Consider the following 20,178-nt stretch of genomic DNA (forward strand, 5'->3'; position numbering starts at 1 on the left):
TTGGAACTTTCCAAAGCCTTGTGCATTCACAAATATAATTTGTAACAGAGTTTGCACGTCTGGGCGCCAGTGACCTGTCCCACGGAAAATTTGCAGAAAGCTCACAATGGTCTCGTCGCCATCCTGCCTAACAAGGGCCCATCCTCTGCATCATTGCCGGTCTTCAACGCACTGCCCATTGCAGCGGCGTCTCCTTGGCGCTAGTCATCCCGCCTGGACATGGCCCCCGACCGACCAGTCCCATCCAACATGTCTGCACTATGAGACCGTGGAGCTCGGCAGTCTAGAAATGTTTTCACCCAGGTTCTGCAGAATAAACGCTCCTCTCGGCCATCTGTCGCTGTAAGTTTTTACCGCAATCGCTTAAATCGGCACCCTATTGCTTTGAACACAGGTAAGGCTTACCGCTATTCCACTCTGCAGAGTGAAAATCTCATTCTGGAAACATCCCCCAGGCTGTGGCTAAGCCATGTCTCCGCAATATCCTTTCTTTCAGGAGTGCTAGTTCTGCAAGGTTCGCAGGAGAGCTTCTGTAAAGTTTGGAAGGTAGGAGACGAGGTACTGGCAGAAGTAAAGCTGTGAGTACCGGGCGTGAGTCGTGCTTCGGTAGCTCAGTTGGTAGAGCACTTGCCCGCGAAAGGCAAAGGTCCCGAGTTCGAGTCTCGGTCGGGCACACAGTTTTAATCTGCCAGGAAGTTTCATATCAGCGCACACTCCGCTGCAGAGTGAAAATCTCATTCTGGAAACATCCCCCAGGCTGTGGCTAAGCCATGTCTCCGCAATATCCTTTCTTTCAGGAGTTCTAGTTCTGCAAGGTTCGCAGGAGAGCTTCTGTAAAGTTTAGAAGGTAGGAGACGAGGTACTGGCAGAAGTAAAGCTGTGAGTACCGGGCGTGAGTCGTGCTTCGGTAGCTCAGTTGGTAGATCACTTGCCCGCGAAAGGCAAAGGTCCCGAGTTCGAGTCTCGGTCGGGCGCACAGTTTTAATCTGCCAGGAAGTTTCTGATTCGAGTTGTTACGTCGAAATGATCAGTTCGTGGCCATCAGCGGCTTTCTCAGCCTGACTTCTTTCCTTCTGCAGGATGCTTAAAAGGAACAAAAAATCGAGATCAGTTTATCTACCGCCTCGTAAGTGAACAATGTATATACACTGAAATGACAAGCCATGGGATAGCGATACGCCCATATTAATACGGAGGTACTACCGCGTACACGAAGTATGAAAGGGCAGTGGCTTGGCGGGGCTGTCAGTTGTACTCAGCTGACTCTTGTGAATAGGTTTCCTATGTGATTATGACCACAAGAAATGAATTAACTGACTTTGATCGCGAAGTGGTAGTAGGAGCTAGATGCTTGCGACACTTTGGAAATCGTTAGGAAATTAAATATTTCGACATGCGCAGTGTCAAAACGTTGCCGAGAATATAGTCGGTGGCTTTTACGAACTACCAAGAGCAGCGGCGTTTGCGTAGAGATGTCATTGCTACAGACAACAACACTGCATGAAATAACCGCAGATATCAATATGGGACGGACTACGAACATATCCGTTACGACTGCCCAGCAGAATTTGGCGTTAAGCGCTGTGGCAGTAGAAGACTGACGTAGGTTTCTTTGCAAGTAGCAGACATTGCCTACAGCGCCTCACCAAGTCTAGTGACCGTACTGGTTGGATCCTAGACGACTGGAAAACCGTGGACTGGTCAGATGAGCCGTGATTTCATTTGCTAAAAGCTTATGGTACGGTTCGAACGTGGTGCAGATCCTACGAAGATATAGACCCAAGTTATCATCACGGCACTGTGGAAGCTGGTGGTGGCTCTATAATGGTGTTGGGCTGTGTTTACATGGCTTGAACTTGGTCCAAGAGAACCTATCATTAACAGGAAATAGCTATGTTCGGCTATTTGGCGACTATTTGCTCCCAAACAATGGTGGAATTCTTATAGATGGCAATCCGCAGTGCCACCTGGCCACAACTGTTCACGATTGGTCTAAAGAATATTCTGGACAGTTCGAGCGAATGGTGTGGCCACCAAGACGTTCAACATGAGCCCCACTGAATATTTATGGAACATAATCGAGCAGTCAGTTCCTGCACAAAATCCTGCACCGCCATCAATTTGGCAACTGTGGAAACCTCTAGAGGCAGCAGGGCTTAATATTTCTGCAGAGGACTTCTCACGGCTTGTTCATCCCACCCGCACATACTGCATTATACGGGGTAATTTGGAGATCGGACACATTATTAGGCAGTATCTCATTACTTGTGTCACTTCAGTGTATGTTATTGGGTGGAACAACTTAACACTGCAACCGGGAAAAACGCCCTAACCTGGCGTGATAGTCTTCTGGTTATGAAGTTCCTCAAAGTTGATTTACCCATCTGGTACCCAACTCTACAATCAACTGCTCACGCCGTACTCTCAAAGGCAGCTGCCTTGAAACAATTGCGTTAGGCAACTACCCTCACGGGACCGTTATTAAACATATAGTATAGCACATCAACCATTAAAATTAGACTAACGAACAGTGCTTGTAGCACTTTTAAACAACTATTTAATTGTATGTTTTTGTGCGTGGAACCTTACACACACATTAACCCGGCCCAGGTTGCTTAGGGCCACCTTCTCGAAGTGCACTTCGGTAATTCTCAGCAGGCGCGTCCACGTCGCGGCGGTTGACCCGGCTTTCGAGCTGTTGGCTAAGTTCTGCTGGGGGCCCATTATCGTAGGGTATGACGCTTTACCCAAGCCCAGGGTTACGAGTGAAGACCACATCGGCAAGAAAGGGGGGGAAGATGGACTTCGGTACGGTGAACTTGGCGTAAGTGGCAATCCAAGGGAGGGATAGACAGAGTCCCTGTGCCTAGAAAGACAATCGTCTAGTGATAGAGAACCCCGATTAATAATTACCTGGTCCTCCAAGTCGGAGGTTTAGGCGTTGGACCTGCACTCCACCCTAGCAAACAAATTACATGCAAAACCTCCCAATTTAGCCTCGGAACGGAATGGATACACACGACGATGACAACAATACGAAAAAGGACAATGAGAGTGGCAAAATAGAATATACAAGGAATTTCTAGAAAGAAACGTGAAGTCTTTAAAGAAATAAAGCGCCTTGACGTCGACATAGTGGGCATAACAGACACCAAAGTGAAAGGGCATGGTACACAAGAGACAAATGATTACATCTACCTTTATAGTGGGGTACGAAAGCAACAACGAGTCCAAACAGGAGTTATCATTGCCATAAAGAAACGACTCACGAAAAACCTAACCAGCTGGGAATATGTAAGTGAAAGAATTATGCAAGTACAGATGAAAATAAAGCACCATTCTGTGGTGATTATTGTGGTCTGTTCACCAAACGATGACGCTGATGTAGCGAAGGAAGACTTATTCTGCACTCCATTGACAAGATCTCTTGAGAATATAGGGATTCGCGAAGAAGTCATTTTAGTAGAGGACCTAAATGCCAGAACACGATGGAAAGCTAATGACAAAATAGTGGGACAATATGGAGAAGAAACCATAAATAATAATGGTGAAAGATTGATAGAATTCTGCATGCGAAATTACTTAAGAATTCTGAATGGATGGTTCAAGCGTAAGGACACGCACAAATACAAATGGACGCAACCAAGCGTTAACCTCAAGTCCATTATAGACTATGTCACAATAAAGCAAACAACGAAGTTATTAGTACAAGACGTGAGGGCTATGAGAGGTGCAGAGTGTGGATCAGACCAATTTTTGCTAATGTCCAACATCAGTGCGGATCAGACCATTTTTTCCTAATGTCTAAGATATCATTCAAGTTTATCATAGACACAGAAATTCAAGTGGAAACCAAGCCTGAGGAAGGCAATAAAATTCAATTAATTTACAAATCCTAACCATAGTTCTACCCGTTTCTTGTACCAGCAAAATCTATCAGAAAAACGTGCTGTCGTTGAAGGAACCTCTGCAGATAAGATGCATGAGGTGGTTAAAGAAGCGATCCATAACGCAGCTTATGAAGCACCGGGAAAAAAAGAAATCCAAAATAGTAATAGAATATGTCATCAGTGGTGGAACCATTTGGTACAAGAGAAGGTAGAAAGTAAGAAGGAAGCTTATAATAAATGGTTGAACTCAAGGTCAGACAGTGATTAGCAGGAATACAGAGATCGGAGAAAATATGCACAGAAAACAGTAATTAAGACTAAAAACGAAGTCTGGTAGAAAATCGATGAAGTGAGAAAAAAGCATGGGGAATACATGAGCAAATACAGCCTGCAAGGTATTAAAAACAATGAGAGCTCAGAATAAAGATAAAGCATATATAAACCTCGTTAGCATGCAGGAATGGGTACATCAGGATGGGTACACCACTACCAAGGACTTCTAATTGAGAACAGAGCAGCATTCACTGAGAATCCACCAGACATTGTAATCAGTAATCATAATATACTTTCATTAACCCCGAAGTAAGTCTAAAATGCAATTAAATCCATGAAATACAGGAAGTCTCCAGGTCCAGGATTAATTTGTTTAGAGCTGGTTAAAGCAGCACCCTCAAAACTCTTTGAGATACTGGTAGTGATTTTTGACAAATGTCGTAGAGGTGACGAAGCCACAGTGGAGTGGGAAGCGGAAACAATTACAACAATATTTAAGAAGGGCAACAGGAGAAATTGTGCAAACTACCGTGGTATTAGTGTGTCTAGAGTCTATAGCCGTAGGGGATAGAAGAACAAATAACTGAATTCGAAAAACAAACTGTATTCAGATCTGGTCGCTCCTGTATTGATGGAGTATTTACCCTCAAAAACATAATGAAGAAAATAACAGCAAGGGGCTTTGTCTTTATAGACCTCCAGAAGGCGTATGGCACAGCTCGACAGAACAATCTATGGACAAATCTAATTGATAAAAGCGTGTCCACGAGCTATGTGGAAGCTATCAGATTCCTCTACCAAGGTTGTACGGCAATGCTAAGAGTGAGAAATCAACTAAGATTTTCATGTGACAAAAGGACAACGCCAGAGATGCACACTCGCCCCTACACTCTTTAAGATCTACCTGGAGGAAGCACTAAAATCCTGGAAAAGGAAATGCAGAGTGATGTGTATCCCCATAGACGACCAAGTGTTAGTAGCTGGAGATGTGGAAGATGCAAGTTACATGCCCTGAAAATTAAAAGAAAACAATGAAATATTGGGTCTTATCATAAACGTACCTAAAACAGAATATCTGAAAGTGGGAGAAAATACTGTTAACCGCTTGAAACTCGGTGACGATACTGTTAAAGGGTGTAATAAATTTAAGTATCTGGGAGTGACACTGTCGACCAATGGCAGAAGTATGGATGATATAAACAATAAAACTGGCCAGGGCAAGAGAGCCATAAAACAACTAAATGGTATCGCTGGAACAAAATCATAACGCTCAGAAGAAAACATACCATCTACCACACAATTATGAAAAGTATCACAACTTATGGTGCAGAGCTGTGGGAACTAACTCAGAGGCAGAAAGATCGTCTGCTGGCTGTCGAGTTGGATTTCTGGAGACGAAGTTGTGAATATTCCAGGCTTTATCATATCAGAAATGATAGAATCAGAGAGGTTGTGAACGTCGAATGCACAATCCTAGACTACATAGAAAGGAAGTGCCTAATCTCGTATGGTCACTTACAGCATATGCGGCGAAAACGTGTATGGCAATGGACCCCACAACAATAAAAAAAACGCGATAGAACTACGACATGTTCTAAAGACGACGTCAACGAAGCAATGACGGCGAGAGGTCTTAATGCAAGAGACTGGAACGACCATGAACGATGGAGATTGGGTTGCTAGAGGCGACAGCAACCGTAGAAACCTAATTTCATTAGGTGACCATCAGGGATGCCTGCAGAGGTTGGCTTCGCACTCGCAGTTCTCTGTCTGCCTCCACGGAGTTTCAGCGTAGTTATCTAACTTCTTCACCGACAGCTAGCGGCACCTTTCTCCTTCCTTTATTTACAACATTTTTTGTATAGATGTTTATGTAAAAAATACCAAGATAATAACATGAAAATTTAACTAACATTTGTATATGAAGGTAGTAGAATTCTATATACCGACTTGACACAAAGTCGTAACAAGTTTTGGTCTTACGCTAAATCAGTCATTGGGTTGAAGCCATCTGTGACCTTAATGGCCTCGGAACGGAGGATGATACAGAAAGGCCTCAGTACTGACCTTCTTTTTCCAAAACTGTTTCTGAAAGGATTATCGCGTTCTAGTTGCTCCTTTAAGCCGTCGACTAACGGCCAAATGGCAGACATCCAAGTAAGTGACTATGGAACACAAAATCAGTTAATGTCGCTCAAGCGAGAGAGGGCTACTGGACCTACCGCGCTACGAAAGCGATTCTGCATAGAGTAATCGAAAGAACTTACCTTTCTCTAGCACCTGTGTAGAGGAACGATGCGTTCTTAATGATAGGAAATGAATCCAGAGAGCCGTGGCGGGCTAGCAATCGATTTCACGTGCCTGGATGTGGAGCATTATTTACTGGCGCCACTATTGGCAGCGAGAATCGACTGCAGCTTGTCGCTGATTATCTCTGGCTGCGCTAGCCCTGAAATTGGCCTTGTGCACAGCTGGGAAAGCAATAGGAGCGAGGCCGCACAGTGGACTAGAGGGCACTGCGGGAGAGTATCGGACACAATGGGTCAGTCGGCCGTTAGCTCTGTTTATGTTCAGACTCGGTGTAACTGGTGAATTCTGAGTTGCGATATCGAGCTGAGAACGTACGGTCCTTCTGTGCGCGGCTTCTCACATTTTCTTACATTACCTGAAGAGATCGCTGCTGTTGCACTTTGTACATCTTCTGCTTTATAAGGAAAGGAGTGTTTTTTAAAAAAACTTTCACTGTCTTATATTTATTCTGGCACTGAGTTTTATGGCTTGTTAAAGTAAAATCATTGGTTAAAGCAGATTGTTGGTGTAAGCAACCCATTTGATTTCCCTTGTCACTCATAATTATTTGTCGCTATTGTATCAATTTATTCATGCCATGGTGTGGTGGGTATATAAATGTAAATAGTCAAAAGACAAATGATGCTGCAGTTCTGGGTTCTCCCTTCGATGTTTTCCTTGCCTTACCTGATCCTATGTTTACGGATTTCACGCACGTCATTCCCGATTTCAAGAAGAGTCTCGAACAGGTACATCAACCTATATCTCCAACGTTGTTCCCTTGTAGAATTTTGGAACACGTTTTATGCTCGCATATTATGAAATTCTCAAACGATTCCGGAATAAACCACCATTCGCGTTTCCACGAGAGGACTGCCAAGGGGGAGGTGACCATGAGAAAAAGACTAAATAACGAACGAAAGGATAACGTTCCACGTGTTGGGACGTGGAATGTCAGAAGCTAGAGCGTGGTAGGGAAGCTAGAAAATCTTAAAAAGGAAATGCAAAAGCTCAATGTGGATTATGATTCAGTCAAGTAAAATGGAAAGAAGACGAGGATTTCTGGTCAAATGAGTATAGGGTAATCTCAACCGCAGCAGAAAATGGTATAACGGGAGTAGCATTCGTTATGAATAGGAAGGTATGGTAGAGACTGTGCAACTGTGAACAGCTGAGCAATAGGCTTGTTCTTATCAGAATCGACAGGAAACCAACACCGACAATAACAGTTCAGGTATACATACCGACGTCGCAGGCTGAAGATAAAGAGATAGAGAAAGTATATTAGGATATTGAGAGGGTAATAAAGTACGTAGAAGGAGATGAAACTCTAACAGTCCCAGGGATCTGAAATGCTTCTGTAGGGGAAAGAGTAGAAGAAAAGGTTAAAGCAGAATATGGGCTTGGGAAGAGGAATGAGAGAGGAGAAAGACAACTTGAGTCCTGTAATAAAATTCAGCTAGTAACAGAGTCACAAGAAGAGGATGTGTACTTGGAAAAGACCGGGTGATACGAGAAGGTTTCAGTTACATTACACCATGATCAGACAGAGATTCCGAAATCAAATACTGGATTGCAAGGTGTAGGCAGGAGCAGATACACAATTGAGTATTGTAGAAGAGTAGGCTGTAGTTACAGAGATTAGTCAGCAAGAATCCATACGAATAGAAGAAGACGAGTGTGGAAGTACCAAGGAATAACGAGATACATTGGAAGTTTTCGAAGGCTATTGATGCAGTGATAAGGAATTACTCAAAGAGGAATGATAAAACTAAAAGTAATGGTGGTAACATTAGTAGTGCAACAGGAATTGCACTATCAAATGCTGAGGGCAGAATGGAAACGTGGAAAGAGTACACTGAAGGTCTGTGAGGGGGAAGATTTGTCTGATGTAATAGAAGAAGAAACAGGAGTATCTTTAGAAGTTATAGGGAATCCAGTATTAGAATCAGAATTTAAGTATCACAAAGGCAGAAAGGATAGGTAGCATTAAATCAAAATTTGAAAAATCATTGGACGAAGTGGTAACTAAACGACTACTCACTTTGGAGTGTAGAATGTATGATCTGGCGATATTCCAAGTGACTTTAGGAAAAATGTCATCCACAAAATTCCAAAGTCTGAAAGAGATCAAATGCGAGAATTATTTCACAATCTGCTTAACAGCTCATGCATCCAAGTTGCTGACAAAAACAATACACACAACATTGGAAAAGAAAATTAAGGATATATTAGATGACGATCAGTTTGGCATTACGGAAAGTAAAGACACCAGGGAAGCAAGTCTGACGTTGTGGTTGATAACTGAAGCAAGAATATAGAGAAATCGAGACCCGTTCACAGAATTTGTCGACCTGACACAACCTTCGACGATGTAAAATAGTGCTAGATTTTCGAAATGCCGAGAAAAATAGGGACAAGCTATATGGAGAGACAGGTAATATATATATATATATATATATATATATATATATATATATATATATATATATATATATAATGCACAAGAGCCAAGAGGGAATAATATGAGATCTAGGATTGAAAAAGGTGTAAAACAGGGATGTAGTCCTTTCATGGTGAAACGATAGCAATGATAAGATTCCCTGATGGCATTGCTATACTGAGTGAAAGTGAAGAAGAATTACATTAACATCTGAATGGGATGAACAGTCTAATCACTAAGGAATAAAAAATATGGGCTGGAGGTAAACCGAAGAAAGACGAATATATTTCGAAGCAACATTAATAAGAATATCGAGAAACTTAACATCAGGATTGATGCTCACGATGTTGACGTAGTTAAGGAGCTCTACTACCTAGCAGCAAAATAGCCAATGGCAAACGGTGGAAGGAGGACATAAAAAGAAGATTAGCACTGGCAAAAATGGTAGGCCAGGAGAGGTTTACTTGTATCAAACATATATCTTAATTTGAGGAAGATATTTATGAGAATGTACACTTAGAGCACAGCATTGTACGGTAGTGAAACATAGACTGTGGGAAAAGCGGAACAGAAGAGATTCGAAGCATTTGGGATGTGGCGCTACGGAATAATGAGGTTGTATACAGAATCCGAAAGGATAGGAATATGTGAAAAACACAGACAAGGAGAAGGGATAATACGATAGGACAACTGTTAAGACATTAGGGAATGCCTTGCATAGTACTAGGAGGCACTGTAGAGGGCAAGAACAGTAAAGGAAGACGGAGATTGGAATACATCCAGGCTGCAATTCTTATTCTGAGATGTTGAGTTTGGCACAGGAGAGGAATTCGTGGTGGGCCACATCAAACCAATCAGAAGACTAATGACTTATATACAGGTTGAAAAGTATTTAAACCGACAAACTCTGGGAGGTGTACGGGACATCGAAACTAATATTTTTCCCTAATGTTAGTTTTCCCTACGAGGAGTATTTAAACCGGTAGAGGAAGATTTCTCTGGCGGCAAATTAGTTAAACCAACAAACACTTTTCCATTTTTTTATGACCAAGAGACAACACTTTAACACAACCCAGTTTCAAGTACAGTAGATCTTCAAAAATGCCTCCATTGACACGTAAACAAAGGTTACACCGTCGGATCATGTTCTGTCTGACACGGGCAAAAACCCCAGGAGTACCCTGAACTGTTCCTGCTGCTGCTACTATCCGGGCAACCAGATCCTCTTCTGATGCAACATGAGTTTCGTAAACAAGGTTGCGCATCTCTCCCCACACAAAAAAGTCCAGATGGAACGTATCTGGGGATCGAGCAGGCCATGGTACAGGACCACCTATGCCAATCTACGTTTCTGGGAACCGTCGGTCCAGGAATCGACGCACACGACGACTGAAATGTGCAGGCGCCCGGTCATGTTGTAACGATATGCGTTGTCTTGTAGGGGGCGGGACATCTTCCAGCAATTCTAGCAATGCTCTGGCGAGAAAATTGTAATAGTGTCTGCTATTTAATGGCCTAGGTAGCAGATACGGCCCAATTAAACAGTCCCCAACAACACCGACCCACACATTAACGAAGAACCGCACCTTATAAGCACTAACACCTGTGGCATTTGGTTATCCACACTCCAAACATGCTAATTGTGCATGTTGAAGACTCTATCACGCTAGAACGTTGCTTCATCGGTAAAAAACACAGAGTATGGAAGTGTAGGAGGCAATTCACACTGTTCCCGGTACCACTGCGAAAAATGTGCTCTGGGTGGATAATCAACTGGTTCCAGGTTGTGGACGCGCTGTAAGTGAAATGAACGTAACAATTGCTTTCGAAAGACTGTTTTTACGTTCGTCTGATTCGTCCCCATTTTACGTGCAATTACACGAGTGCTGATTGAAGGATCCCGCTCCACATGCTGCAAGACAGCTTTCTCAAATTGCAGCGTTCTTACCGTGCGACGGCGTACCTGTCCAGGTAATCTATTAAACGACCCGGTCTCACGCAGACGTTGGTACACAGCAGCAAAGGTCATGTGATGCGGGATTCGGCGATTAGGATATTGTTGTTGATAAACCCGCTGTGCAGCTCGTCCATTGTGGTGCGCCACGTAGTATGCACCAACCATATCAGTGTACTCACCCAGGTGTATCGCTCCATTAGTGAACAGAGACAATGCACTACTACACTGGTTGACAGCAGTTGCCTACAACTGAAGAGAGTAATGCGCCCTCTAACAACGGAAGAGCGTAATACGGCCTCCACCGGTTTAGATAATCCTCATAGGAAAAAATGGCATTAGAGAAAAATATTTGTTTTGATGTCCTCTACAACCTCCCAGAGTTTGTCGGTTTAAATACTTTTCACCCTGAATATTTCAGGAATCCGAAATTCTCCACTGTTTGAATGAACATGGCATCGTGTGAAAACCAGTTCTTGTTCATTCTTCTACGAGGTCCATAAAGCAGTAGATACCGGCGTCCAGGAGTTACGTATCGTGTTCCTTCATTTCCGGAAAGCCTTCGAATCATTTTGCACTTCCGCTTAAAGGTCAGATTAAGGCAGAACGAATTATCAGATCAAGTGCGTGACTGGACTGAAGGGTTATCAGGAAACAGAAGATACCGTGTCATTCTTGTCGGACTGAAGTCTGAAAAATAGTAATTTCACACGTGCCACAGTGTATAGTTATAGGAACATCACATTTCACAGTGCATGTACGTAACGCAGTAGATAAAATATGAAGTCCCATAAGACTTTCCGCGGATTACGCTTTTGTATACAGACAAGCAGCAAAGCCATAAAATTGTTGCGAAATTCAGGAAGACCTGGAGATGGTTCAAATGGCTCTGAGCACTATGGGACTTAACATCTGGGGTCATCAGTCCCCTAGAACCTAACTAACCTAAGGACAGCACACACATCCATGCCCGAGGCAGGATTCGAACCTTCGTCCGTAGCGGTCGCGCAGTTCCAGACTAAAGCACCTAGAACCGCTCGGTAACCCCGGCCGGCGAAGACCTGGAGAGGATTGTCACTTGGTACAGAGAGTGGTAGCTGACCATCAACAAAACAAGTTTAAAATATAGCTTGCACATAGGCAGAAGGAGCAATTACTGCACCAGAGTACGATTGCAAAATAATCCCTGGAAGCAATTTCTTCCACGAGGTATTTAAAAGTATGCTTACGGTTCAATTTGTAGTGGAATGACCACACATACAAAAGCCGTCTAAGACGCTGCAGTCATGGACTGTGCAGCTGGTGCCGGCGGAGGTTCGAGTCCTCCCTCGGGCATGGGTGTGTGTGTTTGTCCTTGGAATAATTTAGGTTAAGTAGTGTGTCTTCGTAGGGACTGATGACCTTGGCAGTTAAGTCCCATAAGATTTCACACACATTTGAACATTTGCAAACAATTGTCATACAGAGATTCGTTGGATGAATCTTCAGGGAAGTTGGTCTCCCACCAAGAAAGGTAGCTTACAAGACCCTCGTTCGATCGAGACTTGCGTACCGTTCGATACTATGGGATACGCGCAAGAAAGTACTGATAGGGGAAACAGAGAAGTTTCGTTACAGGTTCATTTAAGAATCACGAAATCGTCACGGAGATGCTTAGCCAGCTCCTATGGCTGACGCAGTGTTGTGTGTCACTGTGTTGTTTACTGTCAAGGTCCAACAGCGTACGTTCTTAGAAGAATCAACTAATTTCTCGTGTCTTACGAAAAAACCAATACGATAAAATTAGAGAGATTTGAGCTCATACAAGAGTCTTCTCGGCAACCGTTCCTCCCACGCAACATTCACGACTGGAAAAGGAAAAGGAGTAAGTGGCATCGGTACAAAAAGTATCCCCCGCCGCACATCGTTATGTGGCTTGCGTAGCATAAATGTAGGTATAGATGTAGTGGTTTCAGACCTGAGGTTCAAGTCAGCACGCCAAATCAAAAATCCATCACATCTAACAACAATCAAATACTGGCCATTGCTTTGACCACAACCGAGGTGGACTCTTCCTATACATCGGTCAGTGGCCTGAAGAAGGCGTAGTAAATCGCCGAAACTGGTAGCCAAATAAAATAGATTTGGAAACTAGACGGCTGAAAGGTGTTTGATTGGACATCCTGTATCGAAAAGCTGAGTCCCGCAACCACCTCTGAGAAGATGTATAAACAGAGACTTAACGGGCGCGTAGTCCACTGTGCTTAAAATGACTGCAAGAGATACCGTACTCTTTCATGTCTCCCACCCCACTTATTAATTTTATGTGCAGCATTCAAATACAGTGTAGACAATAACAAAGAAAGTGGCGTCTGATGTGAGAGAGAACTAACAAGCTCTTCTTCACAGGAGGGAGATGCAGAGTCTGTAGTATATTTCCATTCCCGTCACTTAACACTGTTTCTCGAAAATTTGTAAATAGATTCATCGTGACAGTTGACATCTGTCCTGACGTGTCCTGTTTGGATCTTTCAGCATTCCTGTGACCCTCTTCTGTGGGGCAAAAGAACCTGTGACTACACATTCTGCCCTTATTCGTATACATACATCCCCAGTTAGTCCAATTTGGTGTGTCCATGCGCTTCGGCAATACATTATGACGAACTGCTAAAGAGATTTATAAGCAGTCCCCTTTATGGATTGACTGCATTGTATTACCACTGGATCAAAATCTTTCAGTCATTACTGGGCCTGTGGGGTTACCGAACTACTGCGGTGTGTGTCGAAACCTCACACAAACGTTTGGTATTGTTCGCCTTTGCACCTCTCTGGTGGAATCTCTGGTTGTGTAGAATCTCTTTACCAGAGAGCCTGGTGATGAAAATATGGTCCGCGAGGCGGCTTGGACAGAGGATTCTTGAGTCAGCAGCGGCACGATGGAAGTGGCGAGCGGGGCCCTGTACTGGCAGCATCCAGTGTATGTGCCGGAAAACGACTTGACCTCACCTGGAATGATAGCGCGACCTAGTTGTAGTTGAGAAGTGTTGTTTCGGAAGCTGTAATTTGCACGCAAGAGCGCTTCGGCTGCACAACACTGGTGTTGTCCGAAGCAAATCGGCGGTTGGAGGTTTGTTACAGCCGTCACCATTCTGTCGCTGGCTGCATTTACACACGAGTACTGAATATCTCCACGTGAAGCTGAGTAACTTTATAATTGAGTACTTGCCGGCCGCTGTGGCGAAGCAGTTCTAGGCACTTCAGTCAGAAACCGCACTGCTGCTACGGTCGCAGGTTCCAATCCTGCCGCGGGCATGGATGTGTGTGATGTCCTTAGGTTGGTTAGGTTTAAGTAGTTCTAAGTCTAGGAGACTGATGACCTCAGATGTTAAGTCCCATAGCGCTTAGAGCCATTTGAACCATAATGATAGTTGCCCGTCTACGTGTTCCAATTGTTCGTCTTGCAAAATTGTTCCCAGATAGATGCCGTGTTTCTTGACTCCCGTAAGGCGTTTGATACAGTTCCCCACAGTCGTCTAATGAACAAAGTAAGAGCATATGGACTATGACACCAATTGTGTGACTGGATTGAAGTGTTCTTAGATGACAGAACTCAGCATGTCATTCTCAATGGAAAGAAGTCTCCTCAAGTAAGAGTGATTTCAGGTGTGCCGCAGGGGAGTGTCGTAGTGTAACCTCTCCCTCACTTATCGATCTTAATGACAGTGAAAAATTAAACCGCGTGTACCTAATGGAAATTTGGGAAAATCAATCGTCACTGAAGTCAATTTGTCGGTAAAGAGGGAGGAAAGGGTTACATCTAAATGAAAGGAAAAATGCAAATGAAGCTGGTGGAAATTAATTTTGAAAAGGGGTAAAGTTAATAAAGAAAGTAAATGTGCAGCCGTTACGTTAACGATTAACTAGCGGTAATTAGATATTTGAGACTTGTGGGAAATTACGGTCGCCAGTCCTAAGGATAATTACTATACTAACTGAAAAAAGAAAGGTTATTACACATATAATTAGCACTAGAAGCGTGGCAACTGAAGCTTGACACGTGTAGTGTGAAAACTGAAAGTTTGTCAGAAGTAATAAATTTCGCTACACTCTGACTTAATTTAGCAAAAGAATTAATAAAACCGGAAAATCGGAAGTTAATTTAGTGACTGAAGTTAATTGTGAGCTTTCTTTCTGAAGCACATCGAAATTCAGTAAAATACGGTTACTTTTGAACTATCTCAACAATCATTTCAAAAGCTACTTCAATCTACGCTATTTAGAAATAAGATATATAACTTTGAACTTGAATTAAATGATTCTGAACAATTAACAAGAGTAAAATTTAGTACGTACCAAGCTGAGCTGCAGTCACAGGTAACTAAAATACGGTAACAAAACTCGCACTCTTAATTTGTGCTTGTTCAGTCTAAATATTGTAGCGAGCTATGAATACCTTAACTGAACTTTGAAATTAAAGCAGTGAAATCGAATGATGCTGGCGTTTGAATTTCAACGACACTCGGGCTCATTTCGGAAAAGGAAGGGACCCTGCTTGGCAATGCAATTGGGACAATGAGCAACAAAGGTTCATGCTAAATTGCTGTAATTTTGTGATGCAACAATTTTAAAAGTTTGAAAAGCTGAGGTCTGCCATACAGTTCTATAACTTTACGTGCTTCCAGTCTTCCTTGTTGGCTGATTGAAGGTTTGAAGCCGTCGAACGAGGAGGTGGCGACAGTCACTCATTGTCGGCCGTCGCTGTTGCAGAAGCTGGATGTTGCCGCGCCTTCTTCTCGACACGGTCACCAGACGAAACGGGCTCTTGATGTGCGCCAGCTAATGCTTCCCGTCCGCGACACCATGTCAGAAACTATCATCGCATGTCGAGCGCAATTACATGCTGCCAAACCCCGAAAGCGCGGCAACTCGCGGGAGCTTCACACAACACACCTGCTCCAATGCACCACCCCAGCCAGACTCTCTCTGCTCTGCCCGCGCTCCACGCGGCAGAGTTAACACTACCAAAGATCCTAAACACTTTGGTTCTCCACACGAGCTATCGATGTAATGGTTCGATAGCATAGTTTCCCTAGGCCAGACCCAGCGTAAAATACAAATAATCTTTACACAACAAACCAATTATACATCGACATAAATGTATATTTACAGATAGTAAAACAATTACAATATACAAAGACACAGAAACGTCATATATTCAGGTAACAAAATAAGGATAAAAATTATAGTACAATAGATGGAAATACGAGGATATGCATTTCCGGCGTTACAGTAGGACCGTTGCTATTCACAATATACATAAATGACCTTGTGGATAACATCGGAAGTTCACTGAGGCTTTTTGCGGATGATGCTGTAGTATGTCGAGAGGTTGTAACAATGGAGAATTGTACTGATATGCAGGAGGATCTGTAACGAATTGACGCATGGTGCAGGGAATGGCAATTGAATCTCAATGTATACAAGTGTAATGTGCTGCAAATACACACAAAGAAAGCTCCATTATCATTTAGCTACAATATAGCAGATCAGCAACTGGAAGCAGTTAATTCCATAAATTATCTGGTAGTAGGCATTAGGAGTGAATTAAAAATGGAATGACCTTATAAAGTTCACCGTCGATAAAGCAGAATCCAGACTGAGATTCATTGGAAGAATCCTAAGGAAATGCAGTCCGAAAACAAAGGAAGTAGGTGACAGTACACTTGTTCGCCCACTGTTTGAATACTGCTCACCGGTGAGGGATCCGTACCAGATAGGGTTGACAGAAGAGATAGAGAAGATGCAACGGAGAGCAGTCCGCTTCGTTACAGGATCATTTAGTAATCGCGAAAGCGTTACGGAGATGATAGATAAACTTCAGTGGAGGACTCTGCAAGAGAGGCGCTCAGTAGCGCGGTACGGGCCTTTGTTGAAGTTTCGAGAACATACCTTCACCGAGAAGTCAAGCAGTATATTGCTCCCTCCTACGCATATCTCGTGAAGAGACCATGAGAATTAACTCAGAGCGAATAGAGCCCACACAAAGGCATACTGACAATCTTTCTTTCCACGAACAATACGAGTCTGGAATAGAAGGGAGAACCGATATAGGTACTCAAAATACCTCCGCCACACGCTATCAGGTGGCTTGCGGAATATGGATGTAGATGTGGATGTAGAACCGAGTCTTCCCTTGTGGGGCGCCATTAATCCCATTATTTCGTGATTGTTCTAACTTTCCTGTTACAAGGCTGTCATTGAGGTTGCCCTAGTGGAGGCCATTATTCTGTTCGCATGTGCAGGATCAGTGGTAACTGTTATATGTTTCAGATTTTATCACGCTAGCTTAATGATATGTATAATGTATTGCCAGGAATTGTGCGCAAGACTGGTGGGAGAAATAAAGTAAGATTGGGAGATTGCGGCTCTGTTAATCCACTGAGGTATCAGCGGATGAATTAAACCGCTGCAGATTCGTTCTTGAGTTAAGTATTTACTTTCTGCAATTCAACGGTTCAACTCTCTCAATTTGGGATTCATCTGAAAATGTTTAGCACCTAAACTTGTTTTGAAATTCTTCGGTAGTCCTGTGCAGTAAACGAGCAAATTTAAAATTGCGGCACGAGAAAAACTGATGTGTACCAAACTTGTGATAAGAGGGTCGCACTGTAATTTGTTGTTGTGTATTTCAAGTGTTTTTTCTATATTGGATTTCTCTGAATATTGTTTTTAGGTTTGAATTGCTGTCAGTTTGTTAGTATAAATTTGTTTTAGGGTTACTACATGCCTTTTTAAGACATCATTGGAGATTTTAACTTTTTTATCACAAGCAGTTATCCGCTTTGAACTGACACTTTTAATAGATGCGATAATTGCTTTGGGCTCAAATTTCACACTATTGTATGACCGGTATATTCCCTTTGATATAGTATCAGTGTAAATATTATCAGTTGAGAGTAAACCTTTTAATGTCCACCCTTTACAAAAAGAGAAAGAATAGCGAGAGAACGATATGGTTTTTAATAACTGTTGAGTAAGAATAGTTTGTTAATAGCTTTGTTTCAAGGTATGTCTAAATTAATGTTAGCCTGGCACGTTACCATCCTTTACAGTGCCTACCGTACCATCAATTAAATCGGGTATGAAAATCTGGCATCCGTTTGAAATCTTATCAAGATTCGATAACATTTGTATAGTTACAGATATCAGCATCATCTGCTGAACGTGTGGCATAACTGTTAACATTTCTGTTTATTCATTAAACACACTCAGCCCAATTCATTTTCCGCGGACTCGCTAAAATAAAAAAATAAAAAGTGTATGAATTCCTACGGGACCAAACTGCTGAGGTTGTCGGTTCCTACTTTTTTTTATTTTTATTTTTTTATTTGCTTGACGTATTCCAATCTCTGTCATCCTCTACAGTTTTTGCCCTCTACAGCTCCCTCTAGTACCATGGAAGTCATTCCCTCATGTCTTAGCAGATGTCCTATCATCCTGTCCCTTCTCCTTATTAGTGTTTTCCACACATCCCTTTCCTCTCCGATTCTGCATAGAACCTCCTCATTCCTTACCTTATCAGTCCACCTAATTTTCAACATTCGTCTATAGCACCACATCTCAAATGCTTCGATTATCTTCTGTTCCGGTTTTCCCACAGTCCATGTTTCACTACCATACAATGCTGTACTCCAGACGTACATCCTCAGAAATTTCTTCCTCAAATTAAGGCCGGAATTTGATATTTGTAGTCTTCTCTTGGCCAGAAATGCCTTTTTAGCCATAGCGAGTCTGCTTTTGATGTCCTCCTTGCTCCGTCCGTCATTGGTTATTTTACTGCCTAGGTAGCAGAATTCCTTAACTTCATTGACTTCGTGACCATCAATCCTGATATTAAGTTTCTCGCTGTTCTCGTTTCTACTGCTTCTCATTACCTTCGTCTTTCTCCGATTTACTCTCAAACCATACTGTGTACTCATTAGACTGTTCATTCCGTTCAGCAGCTCATTTAATTCTTCTTCACTTTCACTCAGGATAGCAATGTCATCAGCCAATCGTATCATTGATATCCTTTTACCTTGTATTTTAATTCCACTCCTGAACCTTTCTTTTATTTCCATCATTGCTTCCTCGATGTACAGATTGAAGAGCAGGGGCGAAAGGCTACAGCCTTGTCTTACACCCTTCTTAATACGAGCACTTCGTTCTTCATCGTCCACTCTTATTATTCATTCTTGGTGGTTGTACATATTGTATATGACCCGTCTCTCCCTACAGCTTACCCCTACTTTTTTCAGAATCTCGAACAGCTTGCACCATTTTATATTGTCGAATGCTTTTTCCAGGTCAACAAATCCTATGAAAGTGTCTTGATTTTTCTTTAGCCTTGCTTCCATTATTAGCCGTAACGTCAGAATTGCCTCTCTCGTCCCTTTACTTTTTCTAAAGCCAAACTGATCGTCACCTAGCGCATTCTGAATTTTCTTTTCCATTCTTCTGTATATTATTCTTGTAAGCAGCTTCGATGCATGAGCTGTTAAGCTGATTGTGCGATAATTCTCGCAATTGTCAGCTCTTGCCGTCTTCGGAATTGTGTGGATGATGCTTTTCCGAAAGTCAGATGGTATGTCGCCAGACTCATATATCCTACACACCAACGTGAATAGTCATTTTGTTGCCACTTCCCCCAATGATTTTAGAAATTCTGACGGAATGTTATCCATCCCCTACACTTACACGCTACTTAAACTAACTTATGCTAAGAACAACACAGACACCGATGCCCGAGGGAGGACTCGAACCTCCGGCGGGAGGGGACGCGCATTCCGTGAAATGGTGCCTCAAAGCGCACGGCCACTACGCGCGGCTCTAAAATAACATTCACAAACGTGTTGTAGTAACATGCCACGTCTTCTTTACCGAGAAATCTATAGCCCAGTAGTAAATATCGATTTGTAACTGTTTAATAGTGGAGTGTCGGACGAAATACACTTGAGACATCAGCGTCGGCGCAGTAGTGAGTCATGACAAGCTTGAGCCTATATCTGGAGAAGGTCGAGAGGATCCAATAAGAGGCACATAAAATATTAGATCAGTTCAACAAAATAGAATACTTAACTTCTAAACAAGGAATGTATTCATATTTATTACTGTCACTGAACACAATGACTTATCACACGATACAATGCAGAGTGATAGTCTCATCTCAGTGTGCACTTGAGTATAACTTCCATATGCATATGTGGCTCCTCGTACAGTTCAAGCTGCTGGGTGCTAATAAGACTGTGGTGTCGTCGTAAGCGATGATTGCAGAATCGGGCAGACTGGAGCCGCGCTCCGATCTCAGTAGC

This window comes from Schistocerca piceifrons, chromosome 7, assembly GCF_021461385.2.
Source record: "Schistocerca piceifrons isolate TAMUIC-IGC-003096 chromosome 7, iqSchPice1.1, whole genome shotgun sequence".
Lineage (NCBI taxonomy): Eukaryota > Metazoa > Arthropoda > Insecta > Orthoptera > Acrididae > Schistocerca > Schistocerca piceifrons.